At 38.7% G+C, this 18,731-nt stretch overlaps 1 long non-coding RNA gene across 2 annotated transcripts in view; it reads left to right on the plus strand.

Moving 5' to 3' along the window:
• The window catches only part of LOC141958654 (uncharacterized), a 56,274-nt gene that overhangs the window by 35,769 nt on the left and 1,774 nt on the right, over nt 1-18,731 (plus strand). For both annotated transcript variants that reach the window (XR_012633300.1, XR_012633301.1), the window contains 3 exons: nt 9,425-9,498; nt 10,982-11,045; nt 11,599-11,846. This is a non-coding gene — a long non-coding RNA (uncharacterized LOC141958654). The remainder of the gene's footprint in view (nt 1-9,424; nt 9,499-10,981; nt 11,046-11,598; nt 11,847-18,731) is intronic.

The following is an 18,731-nucleotide window of genomic DNA, read 5'->3' on the forward strand; positions in this document are numbered from 1 at the left end:
AAATGATGTCCAGCGTTACATGAAATATTATAAAATCTATCTTTTTCCAGTCATATGAGAACTCTTCAAGCCCAAGTCCTAATTACAGTTCAGGTATTTTATAATGGTGTGAGAAATTGGAGCAGTGACTTCACTGTTTTGAGGAGAGCATGGACTGATGCAATTTCCATCATCTGCTGACTATGAGTCACTTAGCAATTCTGAAACAGTGTAATCCCCAAAATAAATTAAGGTTGTTGACTGCATGCAGGAGGACAAGTCTTTTCTTAACAATACAAAGAATCAAGCGCAATTTAGAGATGGGGCTTAAAATTATCCTGCATAAACCTCAATTTATCTGTCTTCCCTTTTAACAACAGATGGTCCAGAGTCCCCATTTCTTCTTTGTGGATTTCTTCCTCCTCAGTTCCACCCCTCTTCCTCCACTCAAGAACTTTGTTCCAATGACTAGCAATACACTGGAGACAACACCACATTCAGGACTGGGGGAGATAATTATTATGAAGAATAAAGGGAGCATTTGGGTGAGAAGCCCTTTGACTGGAACTCTATGCTGCTCATATGACAAGTTTTTAGTTATCTGGCTATAGTCCACAGGATGCATTTCCAGAAAGGACTGTATAATTTGCATTAATGTTATATGCTTAAGGGACCTATTGCCATTCTGGACTGCATCTAACTGAACACATAAAATATCTCTAATGCCCTTTACGTATCATCAAAGTATGAAGATATAAAGTTTCTGCATAGATTTTTACCTATGCGTCTGCAAAATATTTCAGCTGAAAAATAAATGTTATTCTGAACAGCAAGTAGTCTCAGCTCTAGCTCATAAACCTGAAACATTTTCAACGGCTGTATAGTAACAGGCCTGAGTCATAGCTCTGTGGTTCTGAAAAAAAGCATCATTTATAACCAGAGCCTTTACCCTTCCCTGGCATTATTAAAATACAGCTTCTTTTGCATGTCTCTAAGTGACTTTTCAAGTAGAGATTAAAGATCTCTCAGCTTTTCTTAATTTCTTCCTTTCCTGGAGAATGCCTAGAAGATGGAGAACTCAGGAGATCTGTATTTTTCCCCAGTTCTGTCACTGTCCTTTTAGGTCACCTTGGGCAAGTGTCTGTAAAGAAAAAGAACAAAAGATGACCTTCTTTATGAAGTGTTTTGAGATCAGTGAAAAGTTTCCCATATTACTGCTACTGAAACAGATTTAAAAGGTTAAACATTTGGTAAATGAGACTGCAGCTTTTGCAACCAGAGTTGCAAATAAGGAATCATCAGTGACCTATGTGTGGTCCTGTGGGCCTTCAAAGAAATCTTAAAAGTCCTCACAGACAAAATTAGCAGTTGGCACAAAGATGAAGACAGGCAACTGCTGAAAATGACAGGCCTTCTTTGCAAGGTGATCTGTAGAGCAAGAAGACTTGGTGCAAGAAAAGAAGGTGTGATTTAATTTGGCCAAGTACCAATACATACCCCTGAAAGCACAGCCGGTAGCTCAGCCTTAACAAGCAGGGGGGGGGTCTGTTTCCAAACTGGCAACTCAGGCTGGATAGTCAGCTCAGGATAGGGGTAGGGCTGTCATATCTAACCTCCTGCTCCTATCATTTCTCAGCTCCCACATGCAGAAATACACACCCACTAAGTAGGCCAAGCAGCTCCACATTTTCCCTGTCCTTAACAGATGATTTCAGAATATGTCCTTCTTTTTCTGTTATGTAATTACTTCTTGGGGTGTTTTGTATATATTACCCCAAGCCAAACAAGCAGTTACATGATCTGTTGGGGGTGGGGGGGTGGGGGGGGAGAAGCTTGTCTGAATTTATTTAGTCCTCTCTTACAGTTCATTTCAGAGTATGATAGCATAAAGGTGATGTAAAAGGACACTTCTCAAATTAACCTGAGAGGATTTTGTTAACAGCAACCAGCCAAAGTGAAGAGATAAAAACAAATACTCAGTGATGTCTGCCTGATGATATTCTGCTTCTACTAGCATGTGAAATGAGAGGTGGAAGGAATTAACCTAGAAGAGGAGGAATGACAGCAGATGAGAAATGAAGCAAAGCTACAAGTACTCAGGCTTAGCTAGCAGCATACGTTGGCTGAGAATTAAAAAAGGAATGTGGGCATTTCAGAAAGTTTGGCAATATAAAACCTGAGGTTTGCTGCTCATCTCTTTAGGGAGTGGGGTTCAAAATGCAGGAGTAAGTTCCCAGGTGTCCTACATGCTAAATAAGAGAAATTAAATGTCTGGATTGTAATTCCCAAGAGGAAGCCCCAGGAATATGGGTATATGTAAAATCCTGTCTCGATATGGACTGAGATACTTGTGTAAGATTCAGTAGCTCTATGAAGCTGGAATTGAGAAATTGGATTAGGAAGCCAGGGTCTATTTCTGTTAAACTGTGATAATGGAGGGATTTTGTCTATGTCTGTACTACTAAGTAAAATGTCCCTGAACAACTGTTTGTTTCAAAGAACACATAGTGTGTCACAACATGCATTTATTTGGCTAATATATTTTTTTTTTCTTGGAGGAAAAAAAAAAAAAGCGGTTTCATTTATTTCGACTATTGGAAGCCACATCTGGATCATCTTAACTCTGAACCTGATAAATTTTGTCTTGGTCAAAAGGTGCCATGGAACATGCTAGCAGCTAGCTGGTATGGATAATCATGGCTAAAGGCTCAAGTGTGCATCCCAGACCTCTTCCATTTAGCACTGTAGATATATCTAAAAGACCTGGCAAGAGAGGAGGGGAAGTGGTTTTGGGAAACAGTTGGCCTGCAAGGATTTGAGCTCTGTTCAAAATTCAACGAGGGGGTGATAACTAAAAGGCAGTCAGGCTTTCTTGTGTTTGGTGTTTGATGCTGCATACAAAGCAGTGCGAAATACATAATTACAGAGAGACAAAAGGAAAGGAGGGAGAAAGAGGGTCAAACCCTTTGACTAGAGCACTCAACTGGAAGGTAGCTGCCCCTCTCTAAAGCACAGTTCATGTTTTTTAATTTAGACTTTCCTGGTTAAAAACATTGAAAAAAATCAAGGTTTCAGGATCTAGGACCTCAGATTTCCCCATTGCTTCAGCCACATTTCAATTCGTTCTTGCGTGTCTACCTTTATTTTCTGAAATAAGAGCACCCTGCCCCTGAAGGGCATATTGCATTTCATGTATCACTGCATTCAGTCACTCCTTTTACTTTTCCTCTCAGAAAGTATAGCAAATATATGTTGTTAATATGGTGCAGAGCATCTTCAGAAATAAATATGTGATCATAAGGAACCCAGACATTAAATCTTTAGTATCTGGAAAGAATGAATACAGTTTTTACAAGGTCTTCTTTCTATATATTCTGGATGAGATTTTATATCATTTCTCCTAACAGTCCACTTCATTTAACGCCCAGTTCAAATCTCACTGTTCGTCATAGAAATATTTTCATTTAATTCCCTTGGTTTTGATTTCAAATTGAGGGAATTTAATCAGGCTCACTGAAAATGGCAAAAAATTCTGATCTCATACTCCACATTTTGGAGACTGGCTTTTTTGGTGTTACTGTTTCCAATGACTTTAGGTCAGCCACATCTGCTCATGCATTTAAATTAAAGTTTAACAACAATCTCTGTTTGATCAAATGTTGTTTTCATAATTTATATGGGCTTCACTCTTCTGGAAACATTTGCTTAATAAAGTTATTTCTGTTTTATCTACCACTGATATTTTTATCTTAGTTTTATTTTACAGTCCTTTAAGATGTACTATGCATGAAAACAGCTTTATAAATAAAGATTGATTACTCAATATCTTCCATGCAATAAGCCATTGTCTTCAAAAAAGGCTACAGAAATCTAAAAAAAAAAATATAAAAAAATTATACATTAATGGTAGCATCACACATGTGTCTGCTGTTTGGATGTAATAGATCCAGTAACTGGTATTCTTTTCTAGTGCTTTGTACATAGAAGATGAATTTTGGATTCACCAGAAGTTTGTAGTCAAACATTTAATTTTAAAATGTTGATTTTCTTCCTAAAAGAAAGAAGGGTTAAATGTTAACAGAAAACTCTGTGTTCAAGGAGTTGTCTTTTTTTTTAATTATTTCTTGTTTCTTTTTTAATTACTCCTGTTGCTGCTGTTACTAATCAGCTTGTTTTGTATCATTCTAAACAGCACAGCTGGAGAATTTGCTCACTGATTGAAAGTACCATGTGAGCAGAGTGGGCACCAGTGGGACCTCAGTGGAAATGACTGCAAAGAGATTTCAAAGATGTTAAAAGGCACGAGGTTTTTTTGGCAGCTGGGGATGCTTGAGGAAGGGAAGAAAGAAAAAAACAATGTGGGAAGATTTGAGAAGGAAAGATGTTTCTGGGAAATAAGAGCAAGGAGGGGAGGATTTTTATTTATGCCTGGATTTAGCAAGTTTAGCTCAATGGCTGTGGTAGCAGCAAGTCCTATCTTAAAGGTGGAAAACTTCTATCACGAAGAGAAAAAAAATAAAGGAGAGAGATAGGAAATGGATGACAAAGTAGTCATCTAAATTTATCCCTGTTACAAGCTGTTATAAAATCCATAGCAGAATTAAAGTCCCTACTGCTCTACAAATAGCACCTGCATTTCACAGGCAATGAATTGTACTAAGAGACAATAGGCCTGCCTGGAGCAAATGGGTGACTCAGTCTTAAGGTAACAGCACAGCATGAACATAGAGACAATAGAAAGAAAAGGTAGTATTTTACTCACCTTCCTTTAGACCTCTATGCTGCATGCTGTACAACTGTTTTTCTTTATTTCTACTGTATCCAACAGTTAGTGTTACTTTACAGTATCAGCTCCTTCCCAGCTCCACTGCCCTCTTTCTTGATAGAAGCATATGGATAGCTGTACAAAGCAAGTTTTTCTGCATCTGTGAGTTTTGGCCATAATGAAAAGTGCTAAAAAAACAGCATAAAGCAAAACTGAGCAGAAATCTAGGCCAATTGTTTCTTTCGTGCAGGAGGCATCAGTAGGTCTGCCCATAATTCGCATTTCTTGACACTTCCTATTGCAGGTCTCTGTTTTCATTTTCTTTTAACTTTGCCAGACTAAGACTGTGAAGGCTGAACCTTCCTTACCAGCTGCTGGGGACAGAATATTTGATTTTGTTTATAAATTTTAACATTAGCTTTTTTTTTTTTTTTTTTTTTTCAGCTTCTGAGAATGATAGGAAGGGAGGGAGGGGCAGATTTTAGCTGCAGTAAGAAACTTTGATACCTTTTTAATAAGGTGATCTGAATCTTGGCACACAGGCTGAAAAGCTGGTCAGGTTCAATTCTTCTATCAAGGATGAGCCTTGCACTATCCCTGAGAGAAACTGCCTAAATTTGGCAAATTTACAGGCCTTTGACATGCTCTCAACAGTGGATACTGATGCTGCAGCTCCGATCTGTGTATGTCTCCACTGCAGCTGCATGGGCTGAGCACAACTAATGTGTTGGTGCTGCTTGGATCTCCTGGGAGCGTGCGGGAGCCTCTCCTCCATGAATGCACCGTGCTTCTCCTGCTGCTTGACCCCCTCAGTAGGAAGGAGAGAGAGATTTGACTAAAAACGAGAAAAATTCTGGAAATGTCTGGATGGCAGAGGGAGTAGATTAGGATAAAGATCTTGGCAATAGCAGTCCCTGTCAGGAGCTTAAGAAGGTGCAGGAGGTTCAAAGACAAACACTATGAGCGAGAGATGAAAATTGGCAATGGAATTGGGAGGTAGGAGTCAAAAATCCAATGAAGAGCTAAGGAAATGCACTGACCATGCACTGACAGACAAAAAGGCTAGATTCAGACAGAGGAGGGGGTAAAACAACCCGTCCTTAGTCTCAGGTGAACCTGGTGACTCTAGGGAAAAACTAGAAAGAAATACTTGAATAAAAGGAAGTTGGGAGCTGCAAAGAAGATCCCTGAAAAACAGATTTGGAGTGGTAATGCAAACAGATGTAGATTGGTATGAGCACCTTACATACCCAGACTGGGACAATCTGAAGGGAAGGAATCAGAGCAGGGGAATATATAAGCAGAATGAGGTAAAATAGTTAAATCAAGGACTGGCATGGGACAAGGATAACCTGCAGAAAATGGGGCAGCAGTAATGAGGAGAGACTCTGCCCACCAAAACACACCTTTCTAACACAGAAGAGAAAGCAAGTAATATTTGTGAGTTGTGACCTGAGCTGTGAGGCTTAAGATAGAAGTGAGATGCATAGATGAATAATAGTGGTGGAGCTGCTGGAGCTGAGTATCAAGGCTGTGCCTTGTGCACACCCAGAAACCTGAAACCATTAATTTGCTGTACAGTCCCCAGCTCATCTGCGTATCTGAAACAATAGACCAGAATGAAAAAAATAAGCCATCCTGATGCCAGCTGATTGACTGAACTAGTAACCACATTCATGATGAAGCATTTGAATAATTGTCACAGGAACTCTCCAGGTGGCAATTTTGGATGATCCTGGATATTTTCCCCAGACTGCTCTTGCTGTGCCTAAATGGGCACCTGTGTGCTTCAGTGTGCCGATGACTATCCTAGGTTGAGAGTCTGCCCATCACTGAGACTCTCCTAGGCAGTTCCTTCTACAGAACTGATGAAAGTCAAACTCAAACGTGGATAAATTACTCATAGATAGTTAGGAGAAACTGTCCCTGCAGCTGCACTAATGGTCACATAGGATGGAGATGTTTGGTGTGTAGTTCAAGATAACCAATATCAGTGGTCACATATTTATGGAAGCAGCCATGTAGGGTATAAGAATTCATCAGAAGAGCTGTTTAGTGTGTCATCCAATCCAACTGAAGATGCAAAACTTCTTTTGTCATCTAGGCAGCAACTCAGTCTATGCTTTAAGAGATCTGATTCCCCAAGTTTTCATCACCCTATGGAAAAATCCCAGTAACAGTCTTTTTGTCTTACAAACACTAAGTCTGTGAATGTTTGTGCAAGGGAATCACTGCAATGATGAAAATTCTAGAAATGGTCATGAGAAAATCGATATTTTTGCATTAAAACTGAATTTTAATTATATGCCATAAATGAGGACAAATGAGCTATCGTATAGCTTCTCATTTGGTAAGCTCTGTCCATCCTGTGACTTGATGGAGTCAGAGGTTCTGTGGAAAATATTAACAGCTGCATCATAGCATGTATACACGAGAGACCAAATTAAAACCACACAATCGATTTTAATGCTGACAGTCTTAAGTCTTTGGCATATCTTTAATGTTCTTTTAATGTATTTCTGTGTGTGTAAAAAAGCACTGGGGGTGAATGGCACATCAAAAAGTTCCTGCTAAAAAGAGATTATGATGTATAAGACAACAGTAAGATACAAGACAGAGAAAGAAAGGGAAATGAGACCTTTACACTGTCCTAAATATCGAGAAGGTACTCTGTATATAGTATGTCTTTGTCAACTACTCCCAATAATCTTTGTTCTGATAGAGTGACAGTTAAATCAGTAAAGCCCCTAAAATCAGTAAAATACTTGGTATTACTTGCTTGCTCTTCTACGATGTCTCAGATAGTGATGTCTGATGTGCATGTCTGCATGTTATATATTGTTCATCACAGCATATGTCCCCATAGCAGAGGTCTCCTGGGTGATGGAGGGGAAGACTCCCAGTTTGTGTGTGCTTGTTGCTTTCTGAGTGAGGCAGAAAGGAAAAGATGCTCTCCACTTTGGGAAAAGAAGCAAACAAACAAGCCAGCAAGCTTGGAGGATACAGGATACACTACAGAGCCTGGAGGTCCACTGAGCAAAGAAGGCAATTCACTCCCAGGCCTCAGCTGGGATGGGATGATTTACAGGGCTCAGGTTGGGACTGTAGACAACATGTCACTGCCCAGTAAAGGACCTGTACAGCAGGGATGCAGTGAGCACAGAATAATGTGTCTTCCTCCTCCTTCTGGCATTTTGGGAGTGTTTGATGTAAGGAAAAAACCTAATTGGACCCCTGGCTTACCTGTTCTCCTGTCAGAGGCAATAATATATAAGTGAATGCTATTGAGGAAATATTTTGAAAACCAATCTGAATCATCCACTCCTGTATCAATCTTCACAATAAGATTTTAATTTTTTCTTTGATGACTTTGGTATTTCACCCCTCTTCCTTTTTTGGGGGTGCTGTTTAACCATACAACTTATCTAGTGAAGCAAATTACTTGTTGGACTTGGAAGCCAGAGGCTTATTTGCCAGCAAGAATTAAATCTAAAAACTACAGAGCAAAGATTATCTATATGACACACTGAAAGAAAGCATAAACTTTTTTTTTTTTTTTTTTTATGTACACAAATATAGCAAGTTTAATACCAGTCTTACAGTTCAGGTACAAACAGAACCAGACCCCAAAGTGTAGGGAAGAACTTGAAGCACCAAGTTCTTCTCTCAGTCTGAATGCTCTCCAGGATTTGGATGCACAGTTTTGGCCTAGCCAAAAGGTCACCTACTTATTCTTGCACTTGAAATCATGGAAAACATGAAGAAAACAAAGGAAATACAAAAAATGGGGCTCAAGAATAAAACACTTCATCAAGTAAATAACATGTCAGACCTCAGAGTCCACTGACTGTGGAGAATGTTAACAGCATTGGCTAGACTAACATTACTTCCACCAGCAGGCAGATTTCTTACAAATATGATCTTTCAGCTATTTCATTAACCTCACACTCCCACACACGAAACTGGAGCTTAAAGGTCATGTTTAATGGGTTCAATGTTTTCAGATCATTCTAATTCCAAACCTGAAGCTTATTCTTATAGTAAATCTATTTACTAAATTTCAGCCTTGAATCTTTTATGCTTTAAGTATATTTTTATTAGAATATTTCATTTCTGTTCTAAAGTATCTGTACTTTCTTTTTTAATGGTATGATTTCCTAGTAACTTCTTGGTTTTCTTCAGTCAATGATAATTTTTTTTTGATAGACAAAGGAAGTAGGTTTAGAAAAATCCATCACAGTTTATAACACTGACTGTTTCTGTAGGCAACACAGAGGTATTTTTAATACACATACACATGCATAATTGAAGTATATTATTGTTGGTATTTCCTTGTTTTCAGAATCTAAGCACTGTTGTCTTCTGCCCTTTCAAATCCTCTTGGCACTTTCCAAATGGATGCCTACCTGATTTTTAGTATTCTGACACCAGAGACTTTAAAGATATTTTAGTGCCAAAATTTCATTTAAATTAATGACAGTGATTTCCTCAAACAACAGAAGATATCAAATAAGTATCTGAGAATACAATTCAGGGAATTCCTGATTGTCAGTTCTGTGTTGACTATTGCAAAAAAATAGTCTGCACTATTTGTGCAGATTACTTCTATAACTCCGTGCCTCAGTTTTCTCTGTTAAGAACAATAAATCTTCACTGCCTACCTTTTACTTGTCTTTTTAGGTTGCCTTAATCACAGCTTGCAGCCTCTTGTTGTTTATCAGTACAAATAAAGGACCAAGATGCTAGTGAGTGAGGTAAGTAGGACTCACTTTATGTTTTGACTTGATTACCTGTTTGTTTAAATTAAGGTGCTTTTATTTTTTTATACCGATGGACTGACTTTTGGTCTTAAATTTTTCAGGGTGTGGGCATCAGCATATGTTTATTTAGTCGCATTCCTTATAGTAGGAATGCAGAATAACTGTTAATAAAACCACAGATTTCAAGTAGAGAACTGCAATTAACTCAGCTTATTGCTTTGTAAAATCTTTTGGGAAGATGATTGAAGGGGAAAATGTAGTTAAAAGAACCTGGCAGCCCTCTAAAGTCGTATTGGCAAGGGCACAAATTCTTTTTGATTATGGAAAAAATATAGGAAATGCAGTAAAAGAATAATTCAGATGCAGTCAATGACTTAAAAACAGTATCTAGAAGGTGGAAACTGGTTTTCAAATTAAGGATGAGCACAAAAGCATATAAAGGCAAACATAAAAATCAGCTAATAGAATGATTCATCTAGAAGGGACACCAGCTGCCACAAGAAATGGTGTAGAAGGATATTGGCATCAAAAAGAAAAACAAAACAGAAAAAATTCTTTACTACTTATTAAAGGAAGATAGCTGTAAATAAATTATGTTAAGGCTGAACTGTTTAATGTCTTTTTAGCATGCAATCAAGTGGTTATACTGATTCACTGACAAAGGGAAAGATTTCAACATTGGAGTGTTGGAGAGAGATTGACCTAGTGGAGGGCATTGAAGATGTTTAGGGAGTTGGAGTAAAGGACGTTTGAGTGGGAATTGAGTGTGTTTAACCTGGAGAAGAAAAGGAAAAGGGAGGATCTAACTACAGTGTTATAGATGAGATAGAGCCAGATTCTTCTCAGGGGGCACAGTAAGAAAATAAGCCCCAAGGGCCAAGAGATTAAATATGAGGAATTGTAATTGCACATAAGGAAAAAAATAATTACCATAAGAGGTTACCCAGAGTGGTTGAGTAATCCCTGTTTTGGGGGACTAAACAACTGTAAGGGCAAGATCATGAGCAGTCTGACCAAACTCTGAGTCCTGTTCTGGACAAGATATTGTACTAGATTCTAGCACCTAGGTCTAGGTACTAGATTGCAAGTGGTCCATCTGTCCTATTTTTTTTCTACAGTTCTGTGGTTTTATGTCCTTAAGTCAGATGTTTTCAGACAAGCTGAATTTGATGAGCTTTTGTCTAGGACTCTCTAATGCCCTAAAACCTGTGGAACTTTTAAAGATCTTGGTGGTACACCTAGTTATAGACTCAGGTAGAGTTGATCCTGGGAGATCTAAGGCTGAAGTATATATATGGTTTCTTAGACCCCTCAATGATTCCTTACAACCTGCTGATTACAGACTTTCATAAACAATAAAAAAGTCTTTCTCAAAATGGTTTCAGAGAAGATAGATATACTATGTGACTTCCTGGGGAATTAGATTCAGTCCTACCTGATGCACTCTGATATTCAACATGGCCTTTTTTTTCCACAGGTGCTTTCTATCTTGATCCTTGTTTCTGTTTGCCTGCCCTCACACAGCTGTGGTGAGAGGAAAAGTGAGTGCCCATAGCTGATACAGCAGTCACAGAAGCTAAGCTCTGAGCAATAAAAAATTCTGAAAAATTGCTGAATATTCTGCAAAATAGAACCTAGAAGTCTTAATTTTGCACATTATTGCAGTGATAACCTTAACTGTTTGCGCTTCTTAGTATTCGAATGTATTTTAGCTGTGATTCTATTGTTACTTTATCAACCTTCAAAATATTTCTTCTGAAGTCACGGTATTATTTATTTATTGTTATTACCGGGGCATAGAGTATATCATCATGTATCGTTTCAAGGGCATTGACTGTTGAGATGCTCCATGGCCCTTCCCACTGAAGTGGCCATGAACAGACTCCCACAGCAGGATGTGGGGCAACCCAAAGATGCTGTCAGGACACAAAGTCAGCCTTATTCGTTCTGCCATGTTAGAATACTTGTGAACGAAAAAGCACAAGCCCCTGTTTGTATTTCCAGCAATTCTGCACTTTCTCAATAAGCACTGGGACACTTTGCTTCGCATGTTTGACTATGTCTGATAGTGTAACTTTTGCTTCTCCCCTACAGGGATTCCAAGATGTGATGAACAGATTTTTGACTCTTCCAAGGAGCTTCAGATGAAAATCAAAGTCAGATCCTCATTTAATTATGTGAATAGTAATACTGCAGATTGTGTCTCTGATGAACCTACAGCTAACCACTGAAGGAATGAGTCCAGGTGAATGTAATTTAGGAAATCCACGAAGTCAGTCCAACCACTTCTCAGACAGAAATGGTGCTTCCTCAGCAGTACCTCAGCACCCCACTACCCACAGGTGACTCATTTTAACATAAGGTTTTCATACAAGTCATACAAATATTTCTGTTTTAATCTGTGATTCACTTCAGTGCTGAGGAGTCTGATTCGTCTTCTGTTCAAGTCAACAGAAAGATTTGCAATGACTTCAAAAGGAACTGGAATAAGCACCAGCTTAAGCTAGCCAGAAGCTGGCTTCTTATTCAAATCTTATCCATGTACTTTTAAAACAAGTCAATGTCACCTTCGTTTCTACCTGCAGGTGACTATGTGACCAAGGGTGGGAACTACAAGTAAAATACAGAAAAGCTTAAACTTTATTTTAGTCGTGAACTTCCATATCTTCATATATGACTCTCTCAAGTTCCCTTCAAACAGAAATACATTACTCTGATTCTTTTATGTGATTTTTTTGAAGTTGTGAGTTTTCTGTTTGGTGGATTTTGATTTTTGTTTTTACTTTTTTTCCCCCCAAGTGATGTGCTGATTATTAGCACAACAGTGTGATAATCACAAAAGTAATTTTAGAAACTACACACTCCAATCCTGTTCATTTCTAGTAGCTTTGGAGCTACTGTACTAAAGCTCTGCAAAGTCAACAGGTTTGGGCTACCCAGGATACCCTGAACTCCAAGGAGAGCTTACTGACCAGGCCTGCAACTGTAATTACCCCACTCGTGGCAGCAGTGAATTGTATCTCAATGGAGGCCCTTGGACAGTCTCTATATTTTTAAGGATGTATGTACTTTTTCTCATGTAATGCTTCTGGATGCTTCCTTCGCACCAAGAAATTCTACAGGAATGTCTTAGAGAGGTAACAAGTATTTTCAAGCATGTGTGTAATACAGTCATGTTTCCAGCAATGTCTTGCCAACTTCTCATCAAGGGGTATTCTTGTGGGGACCATCTGCTCTCAGATACATCCCTATTCAGGTGGTCTAAAAATGAAGGTGCTAGGAGAGGTAATCTTGCACCTTTCCCTCCCCTGGAAAGCTATGATGGATGTAAACACAGGATTATTACAAACACACACAAATTGGGATAATAACAACAGCAGCAGAAATCCATTCCTTTCTGTGGGTTTCTTCTATTCAGAGCTACCTTTGGTGAATATAAACAGTCTTATGTTAAGACACTGACTAATTATGAGAGCCTTCCTCTCATGATGGCTGCTGCTCAGGCCTGCAAGAAAACTGTGGGTCATTAGTTCTAAGTTCCTGTGCACATGAAGTAATGTAAATAATGGGTCCAAATGAAGCAATTTAATGTGAATGCAGTCCACAGCTGTATCTCTTTATTTCAATTTTACTGACTTCCTGCTTCTTTGTTTCCTGCCATTATTATCCACTACTTTGCATTTGTATACAAATCAGTCCGGACAGCACATCTGTATGTATTGCATAGTTTTTCACAGTAATTATGTTCCTTTTCTCCAGATACAGTGTATACCACTTTCGCTAAAAACCTCTCTAGCATGAAAAAAGGAGACACTTTTACAAAATGAACTAGCACATTCTAAACAGCTGGCTGTAGTAGCCACAGGGTAGGTACAATATAGGTAGGCTGTGACCTACACCAAATCTGCTGCCACGTTGCTATTTCACTAGGGGTCAGTGCAAGGCAAGCCTGTGTGCACTGCCATGCAGCTGCTCTGAACTGTCTTCAAGTGAAACTTGACATAATCAGCCTTTCTGAAAACATGGTTCTGTGCGGGGAAACCACACTTGGACAAATAAGATGAAGTTTTCAAAATATTGCCCTAAAAATTAAAAGTCTGCTTTGCACCCTTATGTGCCAGAAGTGTGAATAGTGCAGCAAAAGGAAAGGCTGGTTTAGGTTTTACAAACCCAGATTTGGTCTTTGCTATCTAGTCCAGACCCTGACAAACATAGGATGGCAACATCAATCTCATTGATTAATTTCTCAGGGTCTATATTAAAACTGGCAAGGGGTTTTTTTCTGCCTTTTGGTCCTGTCGGAAGGTGCGTTTAGAACCTCAGTACTCAGGTGTTCAGGAACTTTCTAATTCCTGCCCAAAGTTATTAATAATCAATGCATTTGTCTTTGTTCTTAAGAGACCTTCACCTTCCTGCTCTTTTCCCTTCACTCTTCTAGGCTAGATGCAGGCATCAATCAGGTTGTCTCTCAGTCTTTAAACTTCTAGATATGAGTCAAAGCTTTTTTGTGTGCTTTTGTATGGCAAACTCTCTCCCTATTCTTTCTAAACCACTTTAATATTCTTTGAACATTTGGGTTCAAACCTTCCATGATGTTTTGGGTGAAGTATCCCTTCTTCCACTTGAATAGCACTTTTTTTTTGTTACCAGAATCCTGTGATGATTCTTCAGGGAGTTGTTGCATTTTTCATGGTACTTAAGGTTGAAGACAACTAGGCATCTAATGATCAGATCAAAGCACTTCCTATCTTTATCTGTAGTTTACTATTTTGTGGATTAAAACATTATACTTGCACTGCTGTGCCTGATGCTGAGCTTGTTAAGTGTTAGGAAATGAGTATTTCAAATTTTGGGATGAGTTCCAGCTAGCTGTGCTGAAGATAGCCCTGTGCATTGCTAAACTCCTTAACACAAATGGTGAACTAACAATTTACCTTCATCACAAGAGAAAAAAGACTAACTTCAAGCTGTAAGAAATTTTGATTAGCATTTTGACTCTAAATCATGACATACTTTTATGAAGTATTAACTTAATTTTTACAATCTAGTCATTTGAACAACTACTCATTCCAAGGGCAAGATACCGCTGTTTGAATTCAGTTCTTTGTAATTAAAAGGACAGGTTCTCTGATGCTGAACACAATGAAAATGTTATTGTTCAGAATACAGTGAGATTAAGACTACAAGCCTAAACTTCATTGTCCCACTTCTTCAGTCATTCACATCAGTGACAGATGAGAGCAAAATATGAATCAACAAGAGAGATAGTGTGCTTTTCCTTCTGCTTTGCATTCCAGTTACCAGTGCATTACAAGGCAGAATGCTGGATGTACTCACCATATACATTTGCATGCATGCATTTGTGTGCATACCCATGTGTATTTTAATTTAAAGTTTACATAAGACTGGTGGGGTTCTGTGCAGAGGATGAGGTAGGAGTCTTCCCCATTTTATCTCACCTGCAGATGAAGTATGCTGTTCCCAAGGCCTGTCCTTGGGATGATGTTTGCCCTGGTTGCTTCTTGCTAAATCCAGCTTTTATGACCCTGTACTGTATTTTGTTTTTTCCCATTTCTAGGTTACTCAGCTAAAGTGAAGTGCTTATTTTATTCATAGCCTTCACTTAAATAAGTAACCTTCTGTTTCTCTTTGTGCAGAGGTAGCGATCGATCATTTTCCTTCCCAAAATAGAGCTTGTTGCCTCATGTTTCTTACCAAATCTGCTGAAAACCTTTTCTAGTACAGAGTCTCTGGTTGCAAAATTCCCTGCCTGACATCATTAATAAGAGTAACCAAGCTGAAGATTTATTTTTTTGTAGGAAGCTCACCAAATGCAGAAACTTAGAAAAGGAAAAGTGAGATGAGAGAAAAGCTGTGAAAAGTCCTCTGGAAATCTGAAAGTTAGGAGGTCAGATTACCAAGTTTTGTTATAACTCATTTGTCCACTTAGTGTTTTGAGGGGTCCTTCAGTCCACCACCTTCATATGACCTCCTTAACAGTCAGATAGAGAAATGGACGTGAATTCCCTTTTGCTGGAGCTCTTTTGGGATCAAATCATAGGCCTCTGTTTCCTCTCATGCATAAAGTAAATAACTTCCACCTTCTCTGGCAGGATAGCAAGATGCTGGTCACCAACTCCTTCTCTCCCCGCAACAGCTGGATGGAAATAGCTCTTGTTGGAGCTAGACCTCTTGTGCAGGAGTAGAAACTCCTAGGAACTACAGCTGAAATGAAGGAGAAAATGTCCTCCACATACTTAACATTTGCCAGAGTGCGTCCTTAGAGAGGTTGTAGTGACAAAATGAAATTACCCACCTGGCACAGCAGTAGTCATAATGAAATACATTTTAGCAGGCAGTGAAGAGATAAAATGAGGTGGGAAAGAAACTCAGAATTGGTGATATCACACTTCAAAGGAAAACCTGCCTAATGGTAGAAATACATTGAAAATAGTATGGAATTTAATGACTTCCAAAATACCGGAGAATGATTAATTGACTGGGTGATGAGCCACCAGCCTGGATGAGCACATTAATCACTGCAGCAGCATGTCTGTCACACACTCCTTTCAGTGCTTTGCACTTTTAATATCTGAAGATGCAGGACTGCTAGACAACCACTGATAAAATGCCATCTGGGGGTGGGAAACAAAACTGAACAACTCATCACTACCCAGTTCACTCTGCAGGGAAAGCTTTTGCCTCAGGGTTTCCAGAAATGGTTTCTCCTCTTGGTGCAGAGGACAGCAGAGCACTCCTGTCCCTTTCTGACTTGTCTTTGCTGTCTCACTCCTGCCTCCCCAGTGATGGGGTATTGGTCTGGCCCTACTCACATAGCAGCAAGGGCTGGAGAAGGAGCTGCCAAATTATGGATGCTTCTGGATGGGGAAATCCTCTATCGCTTGTGTGAAATTACTCAGTGATGCTGAAGAGACAATAAGGCTAAATAATCTGTGTTTATAGGTGAGCACTGTGAGCCCAGGGGACATCATATGGGTAGACAGTTGCTTACTCAGGGAATAAATACTTACATGGAAAAGATCTAGAGGAGTGTAAAAACCCAGACCTAATCCCCAGAGCTTCTCAGATTTGACAATATTATTTAGTGACACTTTTCATTTTCAGATGAAAACTAATGTTTCATACTATGCATATGTTCTAGCAAAGGATTACATGTCAGGGTATCTGAGTCTTCCTAAATGTGCTAGTAATTTACACAATTTCAGAAGTCTTAACAAGCTTAGGCTCTTTATTCCTCTGTTGCACTGCCTGGAAACTGAATATAACAACTCTTCCCTTAGACAATTTATCACAGTCTCCGTTCAGGCAAATCCACTTCTGGAGGCAAAGGGATACTCAATTAAGGAGGATCAGCTTCTGGCCATAGGATGCTAGTGTAAACAATCCATGTGTATTAAAAAATGTCCTGGATTAGCCAAACAAAAGTATTTAGCTTTGTAATCCTAAATATTATGATTTTCCAGATGGAATTTTCCTAATTTAGCTTGTGATTTCCATTCATACCATTCAGATCCCTGCTTCCCAGCTGGGATGACTGAATGCAGTTCAAGGAAAATATGAAATTTTTTGAAAGGTGGACAAAGGTAAATTAAGAATTTTTCATCCAAATATGGAAGTAACCAGAGTAAATTGTACTTTGCACTTTATATAAGCCATATTTTGCATGCTGGACCTGTCAAAGTAATATCTACATGGCAGGTTAGATTACAGACAAATTGTCAGAAAAAACGGAGAGGGTCTGTCTCTTTGTCAGGCACAGGTTAAATAACTCCAGTTAACCCTATTATTTCAAAAGGAATGTACATCCCAGTTTGCTAGATTTGGGGATGACTATCCATTATTTATAATACTCTGATGGAGAGATGAGAACTGGAGACAAGGCCAAAACACATGCCTCAGATCCAGATTTGGGTCCAGATTCCAGCCTGCTCCGCCTTGCTGCAGCTATGTGCTGGAAGCATGGCTTGGACCTCATTGAATTGTGAGAAACTCCAGCATTTCAGCAAAAATTAGTTGTGTGATGTTCACAAAACAAACAAACAAATCTGTTCTCATACAAATGTTGCCAGTAGCAGAAACTAGTAGAAATCTGAGACCTGTTTCATGTGTTGTACAGTTCTTTCCTAATCAAATTGTTTTCAGTTTGCTTGAAGTGTTTGCAGCTGTTAAGTGCAAAATTTTACAGGAGTGGAACGTGAGCTTGACGTAGCAAGAGTAATTTGAAAGGCTGGGAAAAGAAGTAATGAAGTCTTTCAATGGCTTGGTAGGAGGCATTGCATGGGAGCATAATTTCTGATTAAATGAGAATGGTTTTTATTTGTTTTCTTGTTTACTGAAAGTTCAGTAGTACTCAAAGCTGGATCCAGCTGCAGGACTGTTTGGATTCTGTGTCATGTAACTGTGACTACTAGGATGCTTTACCTCTTTCTGTCTTGCTCTACCCCACATAATCTGTACTTAAACGTTTTTTAGGTCACCCAACTAAATGGTTATGAAAGCTATAAAGGAGGTGAACAGGCTTTTATTCCTTACTTGAAATTCTTGCCATTTCCATTTGAAGTCAGATGTAACAGTATTGCATACAGATCAGTGAGAATCTAGCTATGCCTAGGGAACTAAGTGGAAATATCCTTGCTAAAAAATTCAGCTACAGACATGCTCACTTTTGTTAATATTTCGTCTCTGCAAACAAAAATTTATTACATTTATAATTTCTTCGTAAAAATGCTGATCTACAAGAATCAGAGCTATCACTGTTTCAGATATATTTCCTGGACTAGGTAAAAATAAGACTATTTCCATAAATAAAAATGACACACTGATTTCCTATGATTCATGGGCCAACTAACTCAGTCATGTGTATTTTGGTAACTATCTGGTATTCACAGAAAAGTCTGCAAGTTTCTGCAGCTTCTAAATCAGCTGCATATGTGACACTGCCAAGTAAGCAGATACCAATGATTTAATTAGAAAGTTCCAATGTCACTGCAGCTTTATCTAAAGATCAGATGAATGGGCAATGAAGTCATATACCCTATAAAAATATAACAAGGAAGACAACAATGTCAAAATCACAAGAACCTTTATCAGATCCATTTAATCTAGTTTTTAGCACTGCATATCACAGAGAAAGACATAGGTAACTGTCACCATGTGAGAGAGGAGTCCTTTGAAACCATATTGGTCATCTTCTTGAGTTCTAACAA

The sequence above is a fragment of the Athene noctua genome, chromosome 3, assembly GCF_965140245.1.
Source record: "Athene noctua chromosome 3, bAthNoc1.hap1.1, whole genome shotgun sequence".
Lineage (NCBI taxonomy): Eukaryota > Metazoa > Chordata > Aves > Strigiformes > Strigidae > Athene > Athene noctua.